Genomic DNA, 19,457 nt, shown 5'->3' on the forward strand with positions numbered 1-19,457 from the left:
GACATCATTGCTGGCATGACCAGATCACAAACACCAGTTCCAACATTCATTCCTGATAAATCAAACAACTGCTTAAAAAAAGAGAAAACTTTATACAAAATTAACCTCAAAAATCATTATATTTTATGAAAAATATATTTGGAGATTTAGTGTTGTGAACTGAAGTCCTGATAAGACTTCAATTGACAAGCAGCCAGTAAAGTCTTCCAGTACCTTATGAGGTTGTATCTGATATACTCATTATACTTCCAGATGTGTGATTACTATCAAAGTTATAGACGAGAGATTATCCCAGAGTTGCCTCAGCTTTGCCTCACATATGCCTACAGACTCATTGTGGCAGAGCTCACTGATTGAACAAGGCCTTTAGTGGTGACTATGAATTTGAATTAGAGGCAGAGTTGACATGTGGAGATAAAGAACACACTAAGTTGTGATATAATTTTTGTGTTTTGCTTGATCTCTGGGACTGTGAGACTGTTTTATCCCCGACAGTTACTTCTTCAAAGCACAGACACAGTCTTTGCAGTTACTCACTTGAGGCTTCATATGGCATAGCCCCCATGCTACTAATCTTTATTTGAAAACAGACAGCGTAGGAGACATTAGCTGGTTGATTATCCTTTGCTGTCCCCAAAGGGAACACTGTGGATCCCCAAGGAGGAGTGGTTAGCAGGGTGACCGCACTGGTTGTGACCATGGGTTCACTGTGTGGCTGCTGTGGAGGAAGTCAGGTCTCTTTTTAAGTTTTCCCAGTAATGATGCTGCCAGATTAACACACTTGCTGATGCCTACCCTGTAGCATGTACCTAGGATCCTAGGGTATGAACCACAGGAGAGCCAGATGTACGGTACCACTGATGCTATCTCTGTCATGACTATAGAGTTTCGCCAATACCTTTAGAAAAATGTGTGATGATGGTGATGTCAACTTCTAAAAGCACAGTGACCATATTAAGGATTCTGTTTTAATTATCTATAGGTACACCTTACAGACAAATGAAAATTTAATTTAAAAAATCTCATTTTTTGCCACTAAATTAATGAAGATACTGTATTGGTTGAAGGGAAGACATGAAAACATTGTTTGTTTCATCAGTGTGGGCATGGATGAGAAACCTACAAATACTAACAGCTGAAAGAAAAGTCAAGAAGTCTGTTTGGGGGGAGAGGTAGGACTTCCAAACATTCAAGTTCATACGTAAACTTGCGTATATTCGATACTGAGGAATTCAAAAAAGAAAACCTTGTTTAGGAGAAGAAATAGAATATGATATAGCTGGACCTGATTCCTGCTCAGAAATTCCATAGGAAGTAGGCAACAAATGTTCTGCTGCAAGAGGAATATTTGGGGCTTACCACAAATACTAAATGACATCAGTGCTTTCAGTACCAGTTGCTCTGAGTTGTATTTGCACAGCTCATGCTCATCCTGGTGTATCACTGCACAGATGTTTTGCACAAAAAAAAAATTTTAATTTCTTTAAAGTCATCTTTTTGGCCATGTTTTCGGAATCATGAACTTCCCATAAAACAGAAGTGGTTTTGAAGTGAAAAGTGAATATGGCTAAAAATTTTTTGCCTCAGTACTCTGCCTGACTACTTGAGCCATATTTAATTCTACCTTAATTTGACACAGAAAAAGAGGTCAAGAAATTTTCTGGGCTGAGTCTTACAGTTTGCAAATTTAGAAGTAGCACTTAAACACAGCTAACTGTACCAATTCACTATTCATCGTTTTAAGACCCTTTTCTGTCAATCATTTTTCTGTGAAATAGTTTGACATCACCATATTTTATGACAATTTAGGTGATTTTTGTCTCTGATGGTTTCATAAAGTTTCCCACATGAGCTTGTAAACAAGCATTAAGATGAAGTTCATTTGTTTGTTGGCATTTTTTTCCTTGATTTCTCCCCTAGTCCATATAAGGTCTTGTACTGTTCTTGTACTGCACTATCTGAGAACCACCCAAAAGTGCGTCAAACAACATGACTAACATTTCACATGTGGTTTGTCCTTTCTTCAGTCCTCTCCTTGGAGAGAAAATCGAATGTGTAATGGAATATTTTGCTTTGGCAGAATTTTATTGTTTAATTGTAGAGGGGTTTTTTGGGGGGGTTATATCTATTGCGTGTGTTTATTTGAAAATTGAAGAATTATGTCTTGTACTTAGAGCAGCTGGTGATATTTGTGCTGATGCTGCTATTACAACAGCTCATTCTTGGCTGACTCTTGAAGTGTTGAGTTCTTCAAATGCAAATATTGTGCACCTAAGGGCACAATGGCCTAGTGTCTGAAACTTCACTAGCTATCCTCTAGGAGTCCAGGTAGGAGATAGAGGACTGGGTTATAATAGCACAGCCTTGGGTTATCGCAAATCTCTCCATGCCATCCTTTCTGATAAACATGAAAGTATTGTGGGATCTTCCTTTGGTTCATAACATTGTGTGTGCTTGATATGTCAGGCTTCTGTTCCCTATTCTGCAACCACCTTGTAAGCTTCTTTTGAAGAAATGTATTGATTTTAAAATTGCTCTCTTGACTTCTTTAGCATTGTCCATTTTTATTTAATTGATTTTCTTTCTACATAAGCTTCTGGAGACTCTGTGAAGGAAAAGAGGGAGAAAAATCAAAAAACAACCAACAGCTGATTTCTTACTTCTGCTTAAAGATCCCATGGCATTTCTCAAGATTCAGCAGATAGTGCTAATTTTCCAATCAAATTGTGTTTGATTAATAATGTTTTTATCCCTCATAGCTAAATTATGACTGGACCTGTGTCATCTGTATTCTCTGGTGTTGTATCTGTATGGCATATTGTATGCTGCTGCTAGGTGTTGTTAAAACATTATATTCCTGTCCTCTTAGGGAGTTTTAAACTGGGCAGAGTGGCTCATATGCAAGTGTTTGAGTGTACAACACCCACACACATTTTTACTCATACATAGTCAGTAGTCAGTAATAAAAGCACTTTGCTGCTAAATAAATGAAAATACAATGAATGTTCAGACAGGATTGATTCTGTGTGTTTTACAGCATCTGCTATTGCTCTCTGTTTTCAAGCTACTAATGTGTTCAAGTCTACATAATATTGTTATTTACAGATACAATACTGGAGTTTGTCTGAGAGTACCAATGTTGGGTTGTTTTGTTTAGTATTAAGTTTTGGCAGAGACTAACAAAATGTGAACAATATCTTGTAGTCTACATTTCTAATGTATATGTTAATTATTTTCAGTCCCTTGAGTCCATTTTCTAACAACTGCAAAAAAGGTCTATCTTCTTTTCCTCGAATTTAGTAAAAATTACTGAAGCTCAACATCAAAGGGCAAATGTAGGTGTTACGAGGACAATGGTGACTTTAAAATTATGAAAACCTACTAAACTAACTCTGTAGTAGGAGAAACACCTTCTTGTCCCTTTCTGATTTCTGTTACATTAGGAGAGCATAACAGGCCATTATTCTGTATTTACTCTTTCTATGTAGTTCATTTACAAGCATAAGGCACAAGAAATCAGTGATTAGTGTACATAGGTATGGAAAGACATGTTACCTGTTAATGTAATGAAGCAGCATAATTCATTCTTTGCTGTCTACATTATGTAGAGGGAAGCAAATGTGCATTAATCATGCAGAAAGCAGGAAATTGAGATGTATGGAAGGGAAGAGTGATATGATACATGAACTCATCCCCCAGACTCACAGAGCTGGCAACAGGTCCATTTTTGAATAATGTATATTTTGACAGACATGTCATTTGACAGACAGGGCTGACCAGAAGGGATGTAAGGAAGCAGCTAGTTATTAGCAAGAAAGAGGAGGGAACAAAGCGTTATTACATCTAATGCAAAATAATCCTGACCCAGTTAGCATCTGCTAACATGGAGGCACTGGCTGACAGGTTTCAGAGAGCAGCCATCCACAGGGAGTCGTCATCGACGGCTGACGTTTCTGGTGAGTGGCACGTCCTGCACAGGTTGCTACCAATGCTAGCACTGCTCAGCATAACTCGGTCCCAGCTTCCTGACAGCCCTGCTCTGCACAATTCCTGCACAGAGAGACACAGACAGGGAAAGGTGGAGGGCATCACTTGCCCCTTGAGAGAAGTGCAGGTCCCAGGCTTGTAGCCTGCTTGCTGTCTCAGGCAAAGCTGTTGGCAGTTTGTCCCGTGACAGAAGCAAAGTTCAGCCTGCAAGATGCCACCTGGGCAACAGGCAAAGGTGCAGGCTTGACAGCCTGCTGGGGCAAGGGCAGCCCAGGGGTAAAACTCATTCCGAGAGTAGACAAGCGCAGAGAGCTCCTGGCTCCTCCACTCGTCGTGTGTGATCTGTGCCCATGCTTCACTTGTCCACGTGGCTCACAGAGGGAAATAAACTCATTCAAAATCCGCTGTGCCAAGCAGAGCAGCACTTGCACATTTCTCACTAAAACTCTGGCTCCTGGCGTGCAGGACCAGCTTGGCACTAGCTGTGCCAAGGCAAGCAAGACAAAACTCTGGAGTCTGCTCAGCTGGTTGCTGTCAGAGCCATATCTTGGCATCTTTCTTCTGTCACCCTTTCCCCAAGGCACAGCATCAAGGCAAGAGAGGGATTATCTGGGCGCCACTTCCCTGATGCACTCCACACTCCTTCAAGAAGGGGTGTCACATCCCAGAGAGCTTTAGTGTTGCTTTGAGAGGTCTAAACTCTTAATTCCTGAGGTCTTTTGCAGGGCTGTAGTCCCTTCACCACGCACTGTTTTGCAGAGGGAAAACAGGAGCTGAATGGGAGCTGATCCACACCGTGGTACAGCTCCATTTTAACCCCTCTTCTGTTCTTAGTGGTGCAGGTTGGTGGAGGTGAGATGTGAGAGTGAAAATCATGACTTCTGCAATACGATATTGATTTGTGGGCTGTGTTCTTCTGCATTGGACAAGGCAGATGTTGCTGAAGGGGCCCACCATATGCTTCTGCTTGATTAAATTTTAATTCACAAAAATGCTGCATATGATATTCATATATACTTTTATATACATATATATTTCTACATACTTTGAATTGAATAAGGTCATAAAAATTATAGAGATTAAACATAAAAGGAAAATCACAGAAAAGGCAACTCCAGATGACGTTCACCAGTCTAGCATGCTCAGTGTTACTTTTTTAGCTGCTACCTATTTTTCTACTAGTTGTCACTTAAGGAAAGTTAAAATATTTTTTTTTATTATGAGTCTCATAAAAAATGATCACCATTCATTTCATTGCTGGGTTATTTCCTTTTCTCCTTTCAGCTCTGCTTTTTTTTTATACCTGTCTTGATTTAGATTTAGTTTGTGGGAATTTATTTTGCTTTTTTATTTCCCCAAATTCCAAAGTGCTTTATACTTAAAAGAAATCAAATAGATCTTTCCAAGGGGAAAGATATTTATCTTGCTTAGGTAGTCTCATACTCAGGCAAGTAACATACAATAAAAATAAATCCATATGGAGGAAAGTGATGTTTATGAAATCATGGGCATAAGCATTGGTTAACTAAGTCCTTGTGCTGGCTATGGGTAACAGATTTTTACATTTAGTTTGTTATTAATTATTTTGGGGCTGTTAACTGAGAACTATGGTTCAGTCAATAGCACACAGGACTAGGTTTTGTTACTTTTCCTTGGTCTTGATCGTTCTGCTCTTCTCTCTCATTTTGCATTTTCCCCACAGGTTCCCTCACATCAGGACAAAATCTGCAGGTCTGTACTGTTTTGCTAGAGAAAAATTATTTTTCAAGAGCCTCTGGATGATATTTCCAGTCACTTTTTTGCCACATCATTTTGTCTCCAGCTGCCAGAAGAAATTTGAAATGCATCATAGTCACTACTCAAACTGATAACACGTGAGAAGTCCAGAAGAAATTGATTATACAATTTCTGACACAGTATGTCTTGTAATGCTGCTCTGTGTCATGTTCCATAGTTTTATGTCCTAATCTGACATTATGAGATTATATAATGCATTCAGTCTTTAAACAAGTATTCCTTTGAAATGTTTGACAGACTTATGGCACTTCGGATATTATTTCTTATTATGGACAGATAGGTCAAATCTGCAAACAATTTAATGGCCATGCATTGCTACCCTTGTCAAATCAATCCTCCTGGCAAGTGTGCTATCAGCAGTAGGAACATTTAGAAGCATAATCCTTCAAGGTGCTAAATATACCAGTACTCTAAACTCCAAGTGGAGCTGAAGGCTCTCAGCACCTCACTGAAGAAGGGCTCCAATTAACCTACTTTTATGGTAATCCTGAATGCATGGACTTCCTGCCCTTCAGATTTACTTCATTGAAACCTGAGAAGAAGCTATGCAACCATGGACTAAAATGGCTCCATATGCTTCTTGGCTGTAATATGTACTGAGAATTTCTTTTTTTCTTTCTCTCAGCTGAGAATGCTGCTCTCAGTTCTGCTGAGCTTCAGTGAAATGTGGTATTCTCATTAACACTTTAACCCTGATCTCAAATAAATTACCTCATGTCACCATTTAGCTTAGCAGCAGCAGGCAAATTGAAAGGATTTCATGTGTCAGAAGGGGACCAGACTTGACCCCTGAATCCTAGCAAAGAAGTGTTTCCTTGTTTAAAGAGTTGGTGAAGAGAACACTGCCTGAAATGCAGGCAGCCTTGTGGAGCAAACAGTGATATGGTTAATCTTCAAACAGGTTGTCCAAGGAAGGCCTGGGAGATCCGATGGCTTCCTTTGTTGGAGCGCTGACCTTGTCCATGTGTACATTAGCTGAAGTGCTATCTGTACTGGGAGATCATTGGTCTCTCATTTCATCTGGCTTGCTTTCTGATTCAAGGGGAATTCCTCTCTGACTCATCTGGATGAAAGTCCTAATGTAGGAAAGAAAGATTGCACTAAGAGCAAGATGCTGGACCTGTGAGATTTTCAGGACACTTCTGGTTTTTTTGAAGGTATCATGGAAAGACCAGCTTTCATTTCAGGAAACCATGCCTGCCATATTCCTGCTTCTCCCCAAAACTGCCAGTTTCATACCTTCTCCCTGAATACCTATCACAATTTCCATCTTCTGATGTGCTGTGAAAGTCATGAGGCACTTCCCTCAGCTGGGATAGCACACCAAGGGGTCACCCAATGTAAATGGCAGCAGATGTCACCAGACCCAGCACAAGTGTCCTGCCCCCATCTCCCCACTGCTTAACCAACACCCTTGGGACATGTTTCTCTGTGAAACATTTCAGATATGCAATGCAGGGCTGAGGGAGAAGGATCAGGGTCATGACCAAGGGAATGTGTGCGCCTGGGAGGCACAGGGCGGTGCAGCATGTTCTCTCAAGCCTCATGCAGGTGCACTGAATAAATCAGCCCTAGATTGCTTTAAAGTATGCAGGAATTTTTTGGTAGCCAGAGGAGCGTGTAGTAAGTGTCTGGGAATGAAAAGAGAGTCAGCACCAGCTCCGTATCTTTACAAAAATTAAGTCTAAATCAGGGAATATACGGTGATTGTAGGGACTCTTAGACAGTCTTGGAGAACCAGCTGAAAGAGGGAGATCATCAAAAGGCAGCTCTTGAATTGGACTCTGCTCTTAAGCCAGAGTTAATAGGAATAAGACCTCTGAATATGCTGCAAATGGTGATTTGTTTCTGACTCTGCAGAGCCCTGCTGTGAAAAGCCCTGGAGTCATGACATATAAAAAAGGGGAAAAAAGACTTAAATTGGCAAAGAGAAAATAAATTCCATGTCCTAATGCTGACAGTTTAGATCTGTGGGGTTTTTTTCATAGAAGCCAATAAAATAAATGCTGTAAATGAAGAGTTTTAAATATTTCTTCACTGTAACATGATGTCCCCACTTGCTAGGAAGGCATTTGTGTTCATGGAAAAACCAAATCAATATGCACTTATTCCAATAGATGATTTGAATATTCCAATAACCAATAATAACCGATTAGTGGTGAAGTAGCATTTAGCTATAACACTGCACTGGTGTTGAGTAGTGATGTCAAAGCTAATTTTACCCTTTAATAAGAATGAATCAGCACAGTAAGAAACACTTTTTGTAGTATTTGCAATTCCTCCCAATAGATTTACCTCTTTCTTCTGAAGAGACCCCATTCTGTTTTCTTCCTGTTATTCCAGTTTATTACAGTAGTATGAACTTCTCTGAATCTGTGTACAAATATTCGTGTACACACATACAATCTTTAAGCTGATTTGAATAACTCTGGCTTATGAATAAGTGCCTCAGGAGTTCTTGGTAAATTTCAGTAAAGGCACGCTATAAAACCAGAGGAGGTTTCTTATTGAGTATTTCCTAATTTGTTGAATAAGTCTGGGTTCTTTTCAGAAGTTCATAAGAAGGGACATTTCAGAAATTAGTGCAGTGAAATTTGAGCATTTTGATACCGTTCCTAATACATAAAGATGTATCATCTCATTTCTGCTTTTCTCATATAGGTGTTGGAATGGTTAAAATCACCTCAGATTTGTAATTATGAGAGTGTGGTTTGAACTGCTCATGTTTCTCTAAAATCTTAATCAGAATAGCTGAGATTTGCTGTGGCTTAAAACTATTTTCTTAAATAAAAATGTTTAACCATTTCTGATAACAAGTTGAGAGAAAAACACATTGGTTTGTTCCTGTTAAAAAACATTAAAGACATGTTGAAAAACTTTTCCATGCATTGCCACAGGGAAGTTGTGAGGATACTTGTTCTGCTATTCTGCTACTATGTCTGTTCCTACTCTTGTGAAAAAATTCTATCACACTCAGCAAAGCCTCCAACAAAAGCAGAGTAAGAACAAACTCCAAATTAACCAGTAAAACCCATTTTTTTATCAGTAAAGTAAACCAGTTTATTTGAGCTTGGAGATTCAGTACTGTAATAATGCAATCTCTGCAGATGCCCCTTGACTAGTCACTCAGAGCCTGGAAAAAGCATCATTTCCAGGACACAAGTGAGCATCTCCTGCACAGTGGCCATGGGACCCAGACACTGTGGTGCAGCTGAATTTTATACAAGCTATAAATTATTTTTTAAAGTATATGTTTTAATAAATAGCTTCATTTGTTACAATAATTTGGGGATTTGTATTCTCATAATTGATGAACATGTTATCATACTGTTTATGGTTTAGTCCTGTATAAATAGCACTCAAAATTGTGTATATGTATCATCTTCAACTAGCAGAGCACTGTAGCATATGCCCAATTTTAAGCGTTTAACTAACTTCCATGGAACTTAGGGGTAACTTTAAAAACCATACTTTGAATGTTTTGCCAAATTTGATTAGATATCCAAGGAGTACCTCAATTAAGTTCACTTGCATTCCCATACATATAAACAAAACAATTACTTTAACATTATATATACAGATGCCATTTCTTCAATTACCCATTAGCAACAAGATGTATCCCATGGGCTAGAGAAACTGTTTGGCAATTGAGATTCTCTGCAAGTTTCACAGTTGAACAGATTATCTCATGGTTTTGGCCATACAAATCACTGATTACTAAGCCTGTGGTGCCTATGATGATTATAAGTGAGAAACAATTTAGTAAGTAAATGCTTTTGCACTCATATATAACTAGAAATAACACTTCACAGACATATTCAGTAGAACTGAGCCATGTGATTAAACTTTATCTTTCCTTTTTCTGTGTATGATCTACTGGTTTAAATATTTAAATGCCTGCTAACAGTTTAATACCGGGTATCTCGATCACACAGAAATATAATAAGATTTAGTTCCTCAGTGTACTTATCTGTACCAGCTCTCACGTATCCACTTACAAAGGCTATTGTCTGAACTCCTGAAAACAAGATCTCAATGAGGAGTTTCTTTTATTGGCTAAGTAGTCGTGTTTCTTCGTGGGGAAATGTGGAAGTGTATGTATAGTCTAGGGAGAATTTCTTAAGAGATGAATGACCAAGGAGTTTGCATTCTAAATTTCCAGACAGCTGAAGCAAAGAAGGACCAACAGAGAGTCACAACTTCAGAACTGCTGGCAGGAGGTGACCACTGGGGTCACAAATTGGAAACCAGGACCAGGCTGGCTTGTAATTTTTCTTCCCTTAGTTTTGTCTTTTCTGAGATTTTTCTGAGGCTTTTCTTCACTTCCTAGTAGAGATCTCTCAAAAGCAGAAAAGTTTGCCACAGAAGCAAACCTAGAGAGAGATGATATGAGGAGCATAGAACAGATTCTAGTCTGGAGTTAATTCCATTTAGCTAGAAGTCTGTTGTGATCCTGAAATGCTTAGAAATGTAAGCATTACATTCAAATGGGATCTTGGAAGCAGGTTGTTGCTTGCACGTTTGTTCCAGCCTGGAAGCCTGCTACAGCTTGTAAATTTAATTTTAGCTCTGGAACTTGCTCCGGTTTTGTAAGGTTACTGAAAATCTGAAAGAAGCCAGATTTCTTACATGCACCAAGAACAGTGTGACAGTGTTTACTCAAAAATTAATACCCCCCAAACTAGTGCCCCCAACACCAAGGGCTTGAACCAGGTTTTCACACCTGTCAAACACATGCTGGACCATTGCTATTTGATAGTAATCACTCCCCACCACTCTTCTCCCAGCAGCTACAAGGATTTAATTAGTGAGTGTTTCCCAGCCTCAGAAACCAGGAGACACAAAGACCAAGAGCCAAAGTTGCTTGGTGCAACGATTCATACTGTGCCCTGCTTTGTTTTGTCTCTGCTGCCTGCATTACAAATAAAAAAAAAAGGTTTTAAAAGTTAGAGTAGTGCTGGTTTGCCTAACAGCTGGCTACTTGCAAGTATTTGTATTTGAGCTTATTGAATATTCATTATGTATCAGATACTCAGCCTTGTAAAACTGATCCAGGAAAGGCTCACCACATTCGCTGGGCTCCTGCCTTGCTGGTTGTGTGTTGAGAAGCACATTGCTTTTGCCTCCATACTCCAGCAGATAGCACAGAAAAAGCTCCCTGAAGCAGCCTATTAGCAAGGCCACAAGAATAGCTCTTTTCCTGGCTGTTAATTCAGACGTCATGCAGTCGGTCAAATGAACCTCTCCTCCTTTGCGGCTCTTGTGGAGATCGCTGTCCTCTCAGCTCCCTTGAAAGTGACCTTGACACGTGTCTTCCTTTACTTAGAGGAGGTGATAACCCACGGGCAGGCTCATTTTGCCAGCAGACATATATGACAGAATGGCTTAGGTTGGAAAGTTCCAACTCCATTTCCACTAGCAGGGACACCTCTCACTAGACCAGGTTGCTCAGAGCCCCATCCAACACAGTCTTGAGCACTTCTAGGGATGGAGCATCCCAGCTTCTCTGGGCAATTTGTTCCAATGCTTTACCACCCTCATATCACATGGCCATCACTGCCTGGCACCAACAGATTGCTGTCTATAAACAGAGAACCTTTGATATGAAGGCAGCAGGCATGGGAACACCCCATGAGACCACAAACATAGCTCCTGCAGCCCTCCTCTCTGAGGCTGTCCCATTCAGCCTGGCTGGGTTTTCGTGTGATTTCCCAGCCTTAATTTTGATCACATGTCAGAGCTGAGATTGGCACATTGGCCTTGAAAGAGCCCTTTGAAAATGCCTGTGTAGGCAGTCCCATCTCAGTGCCAAGCCCAGCTGCTCCAGAGCAATGTGCATTTTAAGGAGAAACAGCTTTGGCAGTCCATCAACTTTCTCGTTTGTTACTGCTGCATATTTTATGTCACCACTATATTGCAAAATGAATACTCTATACTACAAAATTAATACTGGAAATATCTCCTCTGCATTTTATGGGCTTTATTTGTGCTTTGTTTTCCTACGATTGTCTTACTTTTGCCTCTGGAGAATTAATAGTGTTATTATCAAGGGCAAACAAGCCTGGAATTAATCTGATTTAATCTTTAATTATTACTTATGATGGTTTTTAGATTACATATCAGCATTGCTGAATGCTGTTTTACAAGCTAGAACAGAGAGATGAACAGTAAGCTGGGACACTGGGATTACTCTGAGACATCCTCAGTGAGGTTTTCCAGCAGTAGCAACAGCCATTGCATGTTGTGAGGTTTAGTTTAAATTGCTGTTGCTCTAATCAAGGCAGCAGGCACAACACTTGGACAGGAAACTGAAAAGATAATAAAAATTTTAAAGCTGAGCTGAGAGCACCCACCTGGATAATTTCATGGTGAGCACAGCTCAGGCCTCCCAGCCTTCTTTGGCAGCAGCTGTTGTCTGGAAGGTTACACAGAGCAACCGCTATGAAAAGGAATAAAAGAGGAGCTGAAAGAAGATTATTGCACACATGTTTAGTATCATCTATGTGAAGGCGATAGATTATTTTTGTGGCTTCTTTTGAAAGCTGGTAGGGTTGGGTTTCCCCTCGGGCATACCTGGCTGCCTTGCTTGCAGAAATCCTGAACAATACAGATGAAATTTTGGATTCTCTGAAGTTCACAGATAAACTGCAGTTGGCATCAGTGAGAGAGAGGGAGTGAGACTCAGATTTTCTCCTAGTTTCTACTTTCTGCCTGCCCTGGGAGGAAGGGCATGAATATATCTGTGTCAAACATCCTGCTTCGAAAGTCTGCTTGGAACACTGGGGATGACCTAAAGAAGTTTAGTGCAGGACTAGGAGGGCAGTGATAGTGCATAAGTGAAGTAGAGATGTCTTCATGTAGGGAAGCAGCCACAACTTTTGAGATCATTTGCAGGCATCCTGGTTCAGGTATGCAGTGAAACCCTAATGTTCAGCACTATGTAGGCATCAAAATCAATAGCAGGGCAGCACCATTCCATTCAAGATGGGCTGGCGGGCCCTGGGATACTGCTGTCCTCAGCTGTCTGTGTTACTTCAGGTTGGGGAGGGAGCTGGAGCTGCATCCTCAGGTCTTGCAGGGTTGAAAATAGTTGATTTCTACTCACTTTACTCAGAAGAAAAAATTACTTTTAAATTCCTCTTTTTCTGTCTCTTTTTTTTTTTTAACTTGAAGAGTGATGATAATAATGAAGCTAAAGGATAACTAAACATTGAATGCAAATTGTTTAAATTAAGATGGGGCTTATAACTCCTGGCAGGTTCCAGACAAATTGTTCCTAAAAACTCCTTATTGCTTATTGTTGCCCATATTTGAAATTTAGTTTATGTAAAGATCTAGGGGTAGTGCTAAATAATTACACAGCAAGATAATCTGTTCTTCTTATATAAGATTATAATAGTTTAAAAAATCTATCTATGGAGTAGTTCAGGAAAAACTATTCTTCAGCAGCTATTTTGGGTCAACTCAATGCATAGTCTATTAGAGGTATTACTTCTGCTGCAGAGTAATGAATCATATTTGCAGTCAGGAAGTCACTTGTGTAATTGTCATTAAATATAACGAATACAGGGCTATTTAAAGAATTTCAGGATTGTCTGATGTTCTGGAAGACACTGTCTAGAGAGAAAGGGTAGAAGCCTCTTATTTCAGCTGCTCTCAGTGGTTTAAGATGGAAGAAAGGGCGCTATCAGGGTTTGTGCAGCAGGATATTGTCGTGCTTTCACAATTCCTACATAAAATTAAAACGGGGCTTCTTAATTTAGAAAATTGACTTGTAAGCAGGATATAAAAGTATAGCAGAATTCCTCTGCAAGTTAAAGCCTAGATTATTGATTTTAAAACCATTCTCTTTGATTGTTTATTCTGAGCCCTGTGTTAAAACAGGACTAAACCCCATATTGCAAATCAAAGCAGAGGCTCTGAAAATACTGATTGTTGCAGACAAATTCCCTGGTGCTTCATTTGACAAAAAGATGGATTAGAACAAACTCCAGAGTGTTATTATTGCCACCCATATGAAAGATTGTTTCTTTTATTTGTATTAATTACTGATTAGTGCTTTCTGTATCTTCAGCTCTTTCAGATGTTTTGAATGAGATGTATTGTTTTCCATAGTTTCTTATCTAAAGGGAACCCTGACAGAAAACTGGTATCTAGCCACTGTGCACAAGGAAGTCATTGATGAGCTCAGACACTGTTCTTCAGGGAAAACCCTGGGTGAGAGTCTTGAAGAGGTAAAAATAAGTTCACAGATAATACTGCAGGCAGACAATTTCCCATCCAACAATAATGTCATGAGTAAATATACTCTTTAAAATTCAAGAGCAGAAGGAAAAGGGAGCTCAGTGTGTGTGGGACAACTTGGGTGTGTGGTGCTTGGGGAGCAGCCCAGAGCTTACAGCAGTCCCAGCTGTAGGAGAGTGGGGCAGTCCCTTCTGGATGGCAGTCTGGAGGGTTTGGGCTGCCCAAACCTCTCCCCTGGGCAGGCTGGCACTGCTGACACTGTCTGCCTGCGGTAGTGCTTGGGGGCCTTTAGCTACTCGAAAAGAAACACAATGGAGTGGCTCCTATCCCAGTGAACTTGTATGCTAACTGGGCCAGAGAGGTGTGGGAGATGTCCTAGCCAAAGGCTTCATAGACTCAACTGTGTGGTTTCTGGCTGCCCAGTCAAACAACACGGGTCAGACAACAGCCCTTGGGCTTGCAGCTGCTCTCAGTCATTACAGCCTGGTCGTTTTAATGGTCTCAGCCAGCAAGGAGAGCCTTCTCATACAAAGCCTTCTCTCCCCTGGGTCTCTGCTCAGAATGAGCAAAGGCCTTCTCCTCTGTCTGGGAAAAAGTACTGGAAGAAGAAGCAGTTACATAGATAGGTGGAAAAGGTTGAGCTTAAGAATGTTAAAATGTTACTGAGCCCTTATTTCCCCATGAACATCTGAAAACAGAAAAATCCAAGGCAGGTTGCTGAGAGTTAGGGCTGCAGGTTCAGCATCCTATCCAAGAGTTAAAAAAAAAAAAAAAAAAAAAAAAAGAGGCTTCCTGAGGTTCATACATTTTGTGCACAAAAATGATCACATCATCTTGGATGCGAGGAAGTGAGGTGCTTATTTAAGATATCAACTGAGACCAATATTTTGTCAGGTGACTGCATGAAATTCAGTGGTGAGTCTTTCATGGCCCAGGTTATATTAAAAAGGGTAGTTTTAAAATAGCTTGTTGTACGTCATCAGCTGATCTGTCATTTTCCATAATTCATGAGCACTGGGGCAAGATTAGACAATGGAGTCTTGAGTGAGAATTCATTAATTTCCTCCATGGTTTTAGAAATGTCAGAGGTGTAAAGCTGAGAATAATAAAAGTCAAACTCCTTAGATATATCTACTGTGCTAGGAAGAATATTACTCTGAGCATCTCTGATAGTATACAGTGTCTTAGTGTGCATGTGTCTTTAATTGGTATGCAAGGAGTTTATCTGCTTTACTGCCTGCACTTATCAGAAAAGATATAAAATGGGATGGTGATAATGGCTGCCTTCAAAGAAAAAGATATGTTCTTTCAAGGATGTAAGTGCAATAAATCTTTCTGGTTTAAGGGCTCACTGGAAGCAGAAAGATTCTGTTCTGCTGACAACTGAATGTGGGGAATTTTCCCAGGAGAAAACAAATCACATTTCTCTATTCAAAATATAGTAAAAAGTCACTGAAATGTGACATCCCAGAATGTATATTACAATATTTCCTACTGAATCCTTTACCAATTAAGCACACTTACAGATTAATATATTTCTCAAATGGTTAATAGAAGGTGTCTGGCACTGAATACATTTAGAATACACTTGCAAACTCCCACAGTAATCTGCAGTTCAAATTTAAAAAACAAAAGATGAAAAATAAGTGGTCAACTTCAGGTGTTTGTTTAAACTATACCACAGAAATTAATTTGTCTGGAATAAAAGAGACAATGCTGAGTTCATTGCTATTCCAGAACCATTCTATGCATCTGTGGAAAGCACAGTTAATACTACAGGTACCTACTGGGTCTTGAGGGGATCTTTTGTGAGTTTAAATCATTTTATTTACTTTAGAAAAGCCCACATTATTCATAAGAATCAAATGTTGTGCCTGACTGTTATAGAGAAACAAAATAGACAAGGGTGTTTTAAATTAATCTGTCAGTATGGTGCTTTCCAGTGCTCACTTTGTTCATGCAGCCAGGAACTGATGTTAGCATGAATTTAAATAATTCCTCTTGCCTTGAATAATGACCATGAAAGTTGAGTAATGGTATCTAGGAAATATCCTAACTTTTGAGGAGCTGCCTCTTATCTAGGACTGTTTGTTTCTCCTCATCTCCCCCCGCTCCTAATTGCAGGGAGGTGCTGCACACAGCATATAACTAAACATAATACAATTTGATTTGTGTTGCAGTGTTCTCTCCAAAGAACAAATCTGTAAAATTACAACATGTGAAAGCTTAACACAATGATATAAAATGGCAGTGGCACGGTTCATATCTTAAACTGACAGACTGATGGTGATTATTGCAAGGACAATGCCCTGCATATGTCAAACGATTTGCAAATAATTTATGTCACCTTATCCTCCATTATTGTTTTTGCAGAGGACATAAACTGTGTCACTAATATTAAACTGTCGACAAAAAAAAGCCTACCTCAGCTCTTTCCTAGCTGAGAATGCAAAGACATCTGCACAGAGACAAACATGCATATGGCCATCATTTGTCCAATATCTTACACATTGTGAAGGTTTTTTACTTGAAATGCCAACCTATGTGGCAGATGATGTATGTGTTTCTTCAGTCCTGTGATTACCAGCACAGAGCTGCTCTGCAGTGCTCTTCACCTCATCAGTTCCACAAGCTGCACTCCAAGGTGTGTGAAACATTTGCAGGGAGATGGCATCTGACATGCAGCAAGGCAAAAGCATTCTGGTGTGAATATTTGACTCCAGATTTTGTTCAAATCAGGGTCAGATTCTGACCTGGAGAAATTAGTGTGGGTAGAGATTTAGGACTACAAAATACCAATTTGAAAACTGGAATTAATATATTTTAAAGATAGGGAAGCAGAGGAAAGTTGTGCTGTCTCCTGGGTGTCTCCCAAGGGGCTGTAAAAGAGAGGGGAAGGGGGAGGGCTTTATAAATGACCTGAGCTTTATTCTTTGGGAAATAAGCAGAGGACAAGGCAATCCTAGTCACTTCTGTTTGTTAAGTTGCATCATCTCAACTGCCGAGTTCTTTGTTTAGGTTTTGATGGTTCATTTATTACTACCAAGAAATGCCTTTGAAGGGTGATTTTCAGAGGCTGTTGTGGTTAAAAAAGCAGCAAAGAATGCAATGTGGTGGTTGGAGCTTGGAGCTGGGAAACCAGCCTCCAGCCTCCCGCTCTAGATTTTGCCCTGCTCACATTTGGGACAAATTACTTGCAACTGCTGTGGCTTGACTTACTCTTCTGTCAGGCAGGTTTTTCTGTCTGACTCATCCACTTGGTTAAGTTTGCCAAGTATTTCATAATCTTTGGCTAGAAATCACTCGTTTGATTGCAGATCAGTGACATTTCAAATGAGATGCATCAAACAACTTCTGTTGGCTTCAGTGCAAGAGATGGCTCCAAATCACTGCGGTTAGGAGGACAATACACTGACAAACTCACTCAGCTGAATTAAGGACTGAAAGGGAACTCTATTTTCTTACTGCTACTAGTTTTTCCTTTTTTTGAAGCCTCATTTAAGCATTTTGCCCTCTTAAGCCCCTCAGGAGTGAAGAATCTGCTCCTTGCCCTTCCAAGCTTTTCTCATCCTGCTTCTCAGTAAATCACAGTTTAAGACTACATTGATATCTTTTTAGTATTATAATACAAAAATGCCAAAAAATTGGACAGAACTGTATTACCTATATGGATTTTAATCTTACTTTCCATTTTTCTAATGTTGACTTTTGTCAAGCTTCAAAAAAACTCCAGTTAACACCAATTACCTTGTTATTGGAATTGTTTGTGATTACTGAGTTAGAAAAGCAAATTTCAGGCACCTTAGCCTAAAGCTTGCAGGATGACTCTCTTTGCCTAAACAAATCCTAGAAAGCACGCTTGTTTCTCTAGTCGCGCTCAAGTGAGTTTACTGGCACAAGGAATCTCTTTTGAAGCAGAGAGAGGAATAAAGTCCACAGGTGTGAAAACCTTTCCCAGAGTGGGCCCCTTCCTTTTCACAATGCAGAATGATCCTGAAGCATCAGAAAAGGCAGGGAAATCACGAAAGGATATCAGGGAGAAGGGGCAGCAGGACAGACCCCAGGAAGATGCACTGAACCAAATGAAAGCGCCTCCACAGAAACAGGTCTGCAGGAGCTGTCCTGTGTGTGTCAAAAGCATTTCCATCAGATGACAGGCAGCCTTTTCCACAGCAGTGTTTTTAGGCTTTGCCTCAAGTGTGCTTTGGCATAACAGCAAGACTTTGCACTCACATTTGCATGTAATACACAAGTCATGGTCAGATCTGTGGTCTTTACACACATATGGAGAAATCTACCTGTCTTTTACAACGTGTTATAACCTATGACAAAATGTGCTGGAAAGAAGTTTATTTTAAGTAGATGAAAACATACCCTTCCCATAATGCCCCCAAACTAACTGATCTTCATCGACTGGTTCCTTAAACATGCCACAACACAGACTTAAAGCTGCAAACAAAAGAGATCGTGGTGATAGTCGGTAATCTCAGCTATACACTTCTTAGCTAGGAGGCATTGTATATCAAAGTGCTATGCACTTCTGAGGGAAGGAGCTGGTAAAAACTGCAGAGGAATTTTAGGGAGGAATTTACAGGAATTAAGTTAGAAACAGCAGTGGACTTAAAGAGAAGTTTTCATTATCTTGACAAGAAAAGAAAGTGGCCAGCCCTTAATCTAAGAGTCCAAGTGGTAACGTCTGAGAGATGAAGGATAATTTTCACAAGACAATCTCAGGCAATAATCCTGTGCATTGATGACAAAACTGTTGATCTCAGCAGTGAGAGAATGGTGTGACCAGAAATAGATATCTTCAGAGTCAAGTAAACCTAGCCAAAATTGTACTTTGTAGCTAAAAGTAAAGAGAGATGTCACCACCCATGAGATTATGAGATGGACAACCTGAAATGTATGACTAGGGATGTGGACTTGCTGTTGACAAATTGTCGGCAGGAAGAAGCGATAGAAAATGTAAATTCATGCTGAGAGAAGACAAACTTGGAAGAGGTAGATACTCTGGGGGCTGGGTCATGCCACAGTTTGACGAGAACAGCTAGGTGATAACTGCTCTATGCAGCTCTACAGAATTTGTCATGGCTAAGCTGCACTGGTTCCTCCCCACGGCACCTGCAACAAGGTTCATTCAGATACCTTCTGGTGGCTTCCTGCTTAGCCTTGGAAGATGGTCTTTCATTTGCAACAAGCCCCTATAAGCTGCTGCTTATAATTTCTATGAACTATCATCCTTTTCATTCTTGTTTCAAACCTGTCTCTGAACTGAGAACACAAACCCTGGAAGATCGATGATTTGAGCAGTGCTTGTAGGGAAGGTGACCATCATGCCATACATTCTCAAGGTCTCTTATTTTCTTCTTAAATGCAGAATAAAATTTTAGGTATAAAACAAAAAGCTAAATTAGAAAGCATTTATG

Source organism: Chiroxiphia lanceolata, chromosome 7, assembly GCF_009829145.1.
Source record: "Chiroxiphia lanceolata isolate bChiLan1 chromosome 7, bChiLan1.pri, whole genome shotgun sequence".
In the NCBI taxonomy this organism is placed as follows: domain Eukaryota; kingdom Metazoa; phylum Chordata; class Aves; order Passeriformes; family Pipridae; genus Chiroxiphia; species Chiroxiphia lanceolata.